We start from the raw sequence: 7,581 nt of genomic DNA, 5'->3' as shown, positions 1-7,581 counted from the left end.
CTCTCACGGAGCCTGCCCGCCCTGTCCCCAGAGACATCTCAAATCCGCCCAGGCCATTTTCCTTAAAGGCGGCCGGGTGGGAGGGCAGGATCCTTTCTCCACTCTCTCCCTCCTCCCATCTCTTTCCCAGGCCTGCAGTCTGATTTTTCAAGACTAATCAGAAAAAGTGGAAGGGAGGAGGCGGCCTTTTTGTAGACTGGTGTCTAAACAGAGGCAGCCCCACTGTTTTTCTGGCCGGCTGGGTGGAGGTGACCAAGGAGACAATTATACGCAGCCCATCCTCTCCCACAAGACCCATTTAACCAGTGTGTAATAAAGCCCCAGCACATCCACCCTCTGATTTGGGTCAGATGAGATGAATTTTTAGCTTTTCTGGGGAGTTTGTGCCAGAGGGGGAAGCAGAGGGGTGAAGGAACAAACACATAGGCTCCAGTTCCCTGGAAGAACGGAAAAGCAGGGAGCAGACTGAGCAGGCACTCGGGAAGCCGGCCCTTGGCTTCCTTCCACCGTGTCTTTGTTTCCATGTCCAACACCTTGGCGGAGATCACGGGTCTCCCTCTCCCTTGCTCCCGACATCAGTCCACTGTTTCTGTACCACCTTTCTCACCTGTCCCTCCTCTCCATTCCCACGGCCGCTTGTTCAGGAGCGAGTCTGACCTCAGCACCTCTCTCCCACCTCCCCACCCCCACTCCCAGAATATACATGCTGGGCTCCATCATGCGGCCCCCGACTGTCTTGCTCATCTGCCTCTGACAACTGGAAGGTGTTACCTGCACACCCAACTCCCACCACCTTGGCCTTGCTTATTCTGTCCCCACTCCTGAAGCACACTTCCCTTCCAACTTCTTCACCCTAACCCACCTTTACTGGGCTAACTCCTGCTCAACCTTTAGATTTAGCTTGGGCATCACCTCCTCCAGGAAGCCTTCCTGAATTAGGTGCCTGTCCTCCATGTTCCCTTCCTTCCCTCTCTCCTGGCCCTTACCACATGGAGATGTAACTGGAAAATAAGTGTTATTGAGATGATGTGGGGAAGAGGAGGGAGAAGTAACTCCAGGATGTGAGGTACTGAGAGGGAGGGGTTCAGGGTAGATAGACCACAGTGAGTGCTGCAGGATGAGCACTGGGGTGTCGGGGATCCCCATAACTAATGAGGTGAGAGGGACCACCAGGAATGCAGGGAAATGCAGCCCAGGCTAAGCCAGGTGCGTGACAGGTGGTGACTGAGCAGTCATGGAGTGGGGGTTGGGGTGGGATGGACAGAGGCAGAGATGGGAGCTGACCCTGCCCTGTCTCTGGAGGCCAAGGCATTTACCCTTCAGTGAGGGAGGCAGGGGCCCTGAGACATGGCTACAGGTGATTTACAAAGCGTCAGCTATTAAACTGTAAAAGGAGCAATGCGAATCCACATGCAACGAAGGGTGTGAGAAAGGTTTCCTGACCCGGACAAGAGTAGGGTTACGCAAAAGTGGGATTATTTTCTCTCCCCAGGAAAATGTCATTCTTTCCCTTTCTCCTTCACCCCAGCATTCGCCATGGTCAGCCACTGAGGGCCCAGTGCCCTATGCTGCATTCCCACCTTGGAGCTCTTGGCCTCCTTCATCAGAGGTGCCCTCCCCTTCCCATCCTGAGCCCCCATCTCCCTCCAATAGTCCTAAACACTCATTGAGCCCCTTAAGCAGTTGGAGATAAAGGCCAGGGATATTCAGACTCATAAAAACTTCCTACACCATTAGGATGCTGAACAAATACTTTTGCACACATGCACATATGGCTAGCTTTCACACGTGTGCAGATTGGATGGTGATGGATCTAACACGGATGTACACAACAACATACTGAATCATACAAGACGGATACAGCCAGGTAGACGTCCATGAAATGAAATGTTTTCAGTTCAAAAAGGATCCTCATCTTCCAAAGGATGGAGCCCACAGGACCGAATGTAAGCAGTTCCTTGATGGTCAGAATGGTTTGCTTCTCCATGGCCTCCACGGGATGGAGCATGGAGCATGGAGCATGGAGCTTCACACCCACAGGCATTTGGCATGTGTTTGCTGAGTGACTCGTTGAGCAAACATGGGCTTGGTTACCTTGAAATGATCAGTGTCACCTTGACCTTCCCAAGGAGGAAGTAACCTGGGAGCTTAAGTAGTAATGAATGGCAAAGCCCTCTGTAAGTAGCTAATGCTCACCCTCCAGTAATGCACGGCCTGGCTATGCTTCTATGTAGCCAAGGAGAGCAAAATGTGACACCAGAAAACTCTTGTGAGTTATATCTCCCAACGGGAAAATGGGAGAATCTTGTTTCTTCTGAGTAAGCAACTTATGAATTGAGAGAAAAAGGATTTTCTCCGACAACCTTCTGCTTTGCAATCACTATCGTCTCAAAATATAGCACACACAGCCACAATGAGCCTCTCTGTTCTGATCCTGAGTATTCACCATTGAGAGGTGAGGGGAGCATCTGCCTGGTCCCCTGGGAAGGGAGAGGAGAGCAGTCCCTCTCCCCCTCTGCCAGGAGGACCTGGGTGAGCTGGAAGCGTGCATCACACTGGCTTTCCACACTGTTTGGTCCACAAAATCACTGCTGTGTTAAGTATCATATCCTGCCATACTCATAGAACCACTGAACTCTGAGCATGTCAGACCACAACCGGAGTAGTTTTGATCTCATGCGCCATTTCTTAAGCACCTACGAAGTGCCAGGTATTGAGTAGACTCTTTTACAGATAGTTCCTCATTCAATCCTTAAACTCACCCTGTGAGCTGGTTACTTCAACCCCTATTTCCTATGAGGAGATGGAGCCAGGAGTGGTCAAGACCCATGTCCAGGATGAGCAGTGAGTCAGTGGTGTGTTCCATTCCGGGAGCTCCATTTGAAAGCATCCAAAGGCCAGAAACTGGGATAATGGTACAAAGAGCTGGGAATGCTGTCTGCCAACACCTGTAGAAGGCTTCTAGGATGTCAGGATCAAACAGAACCTTTTGTAATTGAGGATGTTGAGGCCCAGGGAGGGAAAAAGACCTGTCCACCGAGTCATGGCAGCAAACACAGCATGAGCTCTTAGGAATGGCCCTAGTGCTTGTTCTAGCACAGGGAACCTCAATGGCAGACACAGAGCTCTCCCCTGTGGGGTACAGGCTCAGGCAACAGCAGGTGGGGAGCAGTCTGTGATGGCCAGCCAGCACCCCAGAGAGGAATATAACACACCATTCTCCCCCAAAAGCTCCCCTCCCTCCTTCCACCACCCAAAGCCAAGAGGTGGGACCACTGCATCTTGGTTTTCCCAGGACTTTCCTGGTTTAGGCACTGAAAGGCGGGCATTCTCAGAATCCCTTTGGCCCCAGGCAGAGTGGGATAGCCGGTCACCTAGACTATCTCCGCCTAAACCCTAGACTCCCCTGTCTAACCCCCCGCCTCAGCTGCCCTCATGATCACGGGGCCGGGCTTCATTAGACACAGCAGGGCTTTGGACCCCAGCCCACACCCTTGGGGTACTGCCCTGCCCCAGTCAATTCTAGAGAAAGAATGTCTGTTGTCACCAAGGATTGCTCAACCCTGGCACCTTTCTGCTTTACCTGTGAGGGGGCAGCCCTCTGCCTCAAGGCTTCCAGAGGGATATGGGGCAGGGAGGGGCAGAAGTGGGGGAGAAAGATGTGATGACGGAAGAAGGAGGGCAGGGAAGTTGATGAAACAGACAGGTAGCAAAGGGAGCTGAGGTAGGGAAGAGGCAGGTGTGGAGGAAGAGAGAAAGGAGAAATGGCGATATGGTCATATAAGTAAGGGAACCACCAATCGCCAGGCCAGCTGTGGTCTGGGTCTCAAAGAATACCCACGGGGCAGAGACGCATTTAGACATGAGGCTATGGAACTACCTGGTTTCATGCCCCGTTTTGTAAATTTTGAGAAAACTGAGCCTGTGGGACTGGAAGGCAAAACCCTCCGTAGTAGAAGTCATGTCAAACTACACTTTGCACCCAAACCAGTACGTTCGTGGTATGTTGCGTGTGGCAGCCTCTTCAATGTTCATTAGTAAGGACGGTGACAATAGCGATAGTTATCTCTGGTGATCCAGTCCTCTGAAGCAGGTCTTTCCGAGTCACTGTCAACACACGGCTGGATAATTATCTTGGAAATTTGAGCAATATGACCATTATGGATGAGAAGGTGGCCCAATCCATTGGGAAACAGAGCAGGGCTGGCTGCACATGTGGGCAGCTGCCGGAGGGCACCTCACTGAGCCCTACCCACCCCAATGCACATCTCTTCTACCAGCCCGAGATGATGCCATCCAGCTTGCTGTGCCCACCCTGAGAATTCCCACCAGGAGAGGTTATAACAAGGAACTCTGCTGGTGGGAATTCCTCAAAGCCATTTTCCCCCTGCATCTAAGTTTTCAAGGATTTTTGATTAGCCTGAGAGTAGTAGGTGTGAGAGTATCAGGTCAGCCGTTTGTCTCCTCAGAAGAGCCAGGGAGCCTTCCCTGGGACCTAGGCCTCCTGTCCACACCACCAGCCATGTGAGGTGTGGAACGGGGAGGACAGTGCTAGGAGCCGGGAGAGGAAGGGGCCTGGAGCAGGGGAGGCCTCTCCAGGGGCAGGGAATGAAAGCGGGAGGAGCTAGAGAAAAACAGCAGGGCACAGCCTACTGAGATGTCTCCTCAGAAGAGCCAGGGAGCCTTCCCTGGGACCTAGGCCTCCTGTCCACACCACCAGCCATGTGAGGTGTGGAACGGGGAGGACAGTGCTAGGAGCCGGGAGAGGAAGGGGCCTGGAGCAGGGGAGGCCTCTCCAGGGGCAGGGAATGAAAGCGGGAGGAGCTAGAGAAAAACAGCAGGGCACAGCCTAGTGCTGAGTGGCAAAGCCCACAGGGGGCCTCTCGGTAACACTGGCTCCTTGGGGCGGGGGTCGCTATTAAGCATCCTCCCCTTGGAGGTCTCCTGTCTGATCCCAGAAGAGGATCCCGTCGTCAAGGATTTCAGCTGCCGAGGTCTGACATGTCCTTTTGGTTCAGGAGAGGCCCCCATTATGAACAACTCGGTGGGAAGCCAAATCCTACCTCTTGCTCCCACCCCTGGCAGAGAGCTCACGGGCCCAGGCCCAGCCGGCTGGGCACTGCTGCCAGTACTTTGGATCTGAAGTGAAAGGCAGCCAGCAAGAGCAGTTTGTGTCTCTTATTTGCAACTATGAACTTCAAATGCCATGACTATGTTTGGGATACCTGAATACTAGAGCCCTGTTGGAGATTCATATTGGCTATTACACACACACACACACCCTCTGAGAAAGCCGCAGTACCTTCTAACTTTGTTTAACTCTGAATTCTCTAACCTTGTTTAATCTTTCTACTTTGCCTGCACCTTTCAATATCTGCAGCACTGGTGTGACGAGGACCCTGCATGGGATACTGGTGGGGAGCTGTGCTTCCCAAACCTTTCCAGTCATGGAATCCACAGAGCAATGCCATGTTCATGACACACAGGAGTAGGAGGCTGCTGGCTGCTCAGCTGACAGGAGGACTTAGGGGGTCACTTTCTGAGTTGGAGCAAATCAAAGCCACTGGTTGGACTCTGAGTCTGAGGACAGAGCCCTCTGGGATGGGAGCCTAGAGGCCTGACTCCTGCCCTGGCTCTGGCTCCAACCTGCCTCCCCGAGGTCACAGGGAGCTGTGGCCTGGCCTGTGCGTCTGCACTTTCAGCGGGGCCTCTTCCACCCCACTGATCCCTGTCCAGAGCTCTTGGGGATGTGGTCTTATCTGAGGACGCCTGTTTTCTGTCACCACATGAAGAGGGCAGGGTGGGCAGCCCATCTTTCAAGCCACCGTCCCCCGGTCAAGGCTTGCCAGCTCTTTCCTCTGCCCCTCCCTCTCCCTGCAACCCGTGCCTGGATCCAGCCCCACCAGGCAGCCCATGGAAGCTTCCTGTATCAGGCAGCCTTGCCTTTGGAGGTCCCCTGTCTCCAGCATGCAGTGTCTGCTCTCTCCATCTGCCAGCCAGGTATCATCTCCCAGCCAGCTGAACTTTTAGCTTCCTTGCTATACATCTTCTGATGCCCACAATCATTGCAGGGCAGCCCCGGGGCCTGGCCTAGTGCCCACCCGGGCTCTGCCAGCCATGATTTTCGGCCCTGGAGTTCTCTGTCTGCCCACAGCCTGCTTCATCCAGACTCTGGGTCACATCTGGCCAACATCACGTGCTTATTTCATAGGGCCCACACACCCCATCGATGTGGGTGCTGCCAAGCCCTTTGGGGGCAGAGGTGAGGGTGACATGCTACTCGCAAGAATAACAATTGTAACTGGGCTTTGATTTAAAGCATAAGCCATGGTTAATGCTAAACAAGTGGCGATCATCTCTGTGAGGCCATCTCTGTGGATGATGGCATTAAGTGTGCAAACCCAAGCATAAAGGAAGCAGCCACAAAATGATAGATACCAGTGGGGCCTGGATATAAATGCAGGGAGTCAGCAACCACTGTGAGGCCTCCCAACTCTCCCCTCTACTTAGAGGCAGAGTCAATTTACAGCTTCCCCCTTCCCTGTTCCCAAGACCCTGCAGAGCGAGGTTGCAGGCTGGAGAGAGAGAGAGGCAGGGCTTGTTCACATGATCATGGAAAGGTACTTCTCTTTGAGCCCTCACTATGTTGCCATTTGGAACAGAGAAAGGAGGCTTGGGTTTAAGGGCCAGCTCTCTTCCCTGCCAAAATGCATGACTTGGGAACGGTGGTTAGCCTCCTGGAGTCAGAGCTTCCCTCTGTAAACAAAGGAGTTGGACTTTACCTACGGTTTTAGGATATACAAGCCTATGACAAGAAAAGCAGCAGTGGAGGAACCAGGTATGGGGCCCTGGAGAAGTTGTTCTACTTCTCTGGGTTTCAATTCTTATTTGTAAAATGAAGGGTATGATGGTTAATTTTATGTGTCAACTTGGGTAGGCCATGATTTCTAGATATTTAGTCTAGATATTTAATCTAAATGTAGCTGTAAAGGTAATTTTTAGATGAGATTAACATTTACATCTGTAAACTTTGAGTAAAGCAAACTATACTACCTAATATAGGTGGGCTTCATCCAATCAGTTGAAGGTTCTAAGAGAGAAAAGACTGAGATCCCCAGAGGAACAGAAAATTTTGACTCATGACTGCCTTTGGATTCAAACTGCAACATCAACTTTTCCCTGGATCTCCAGCCTGCTGGTCTACCTGCAGATTTTGCACTTGCCAGCTCTCACAATCATCAGGGCCAATTCCTTAAAATAAATCACTCTATGTGTACACACACACACACACACACACACACACACTATTGGTTCTCTTCTCTGGAGAACCCTGACTAATGCAAAGTATTTAGATCAGCAGTTCTCAACCTGTGGGTCACGACCCCTTTGGGGGTTGAACGACAGTTTCACAGGGGTCGCCTAAGACCATCGGAAAACACATATATAATTACATATAGTTTTTGTGATTAATCACTATGCTTTAATTATGTTCAATTTGTAACAATGAAAATACATCCTGCATATCAGATATTTACATGACGATTCATAACAGTAGCAAAATTACAGTTATGAAGTAGCAAC

The sequence above is a fragment of the Myotis brandtii genome, unplaced genomic scaffold, assembly GCF_000412655.1.
Source record: "Myotis brandtii unplaced genomic scaffold, ASM41265v1 scaffold212, whole genome shotgun sequence".
Lineage (NCBI taxonomy): Eukaryota > Metazoa > Chordata > Mammalia > Chiroptera > Vespertilionidae > Myotis > Myotis brandtii.
This window is presented reverse-complemented; position numbering follows the sequence as displayed.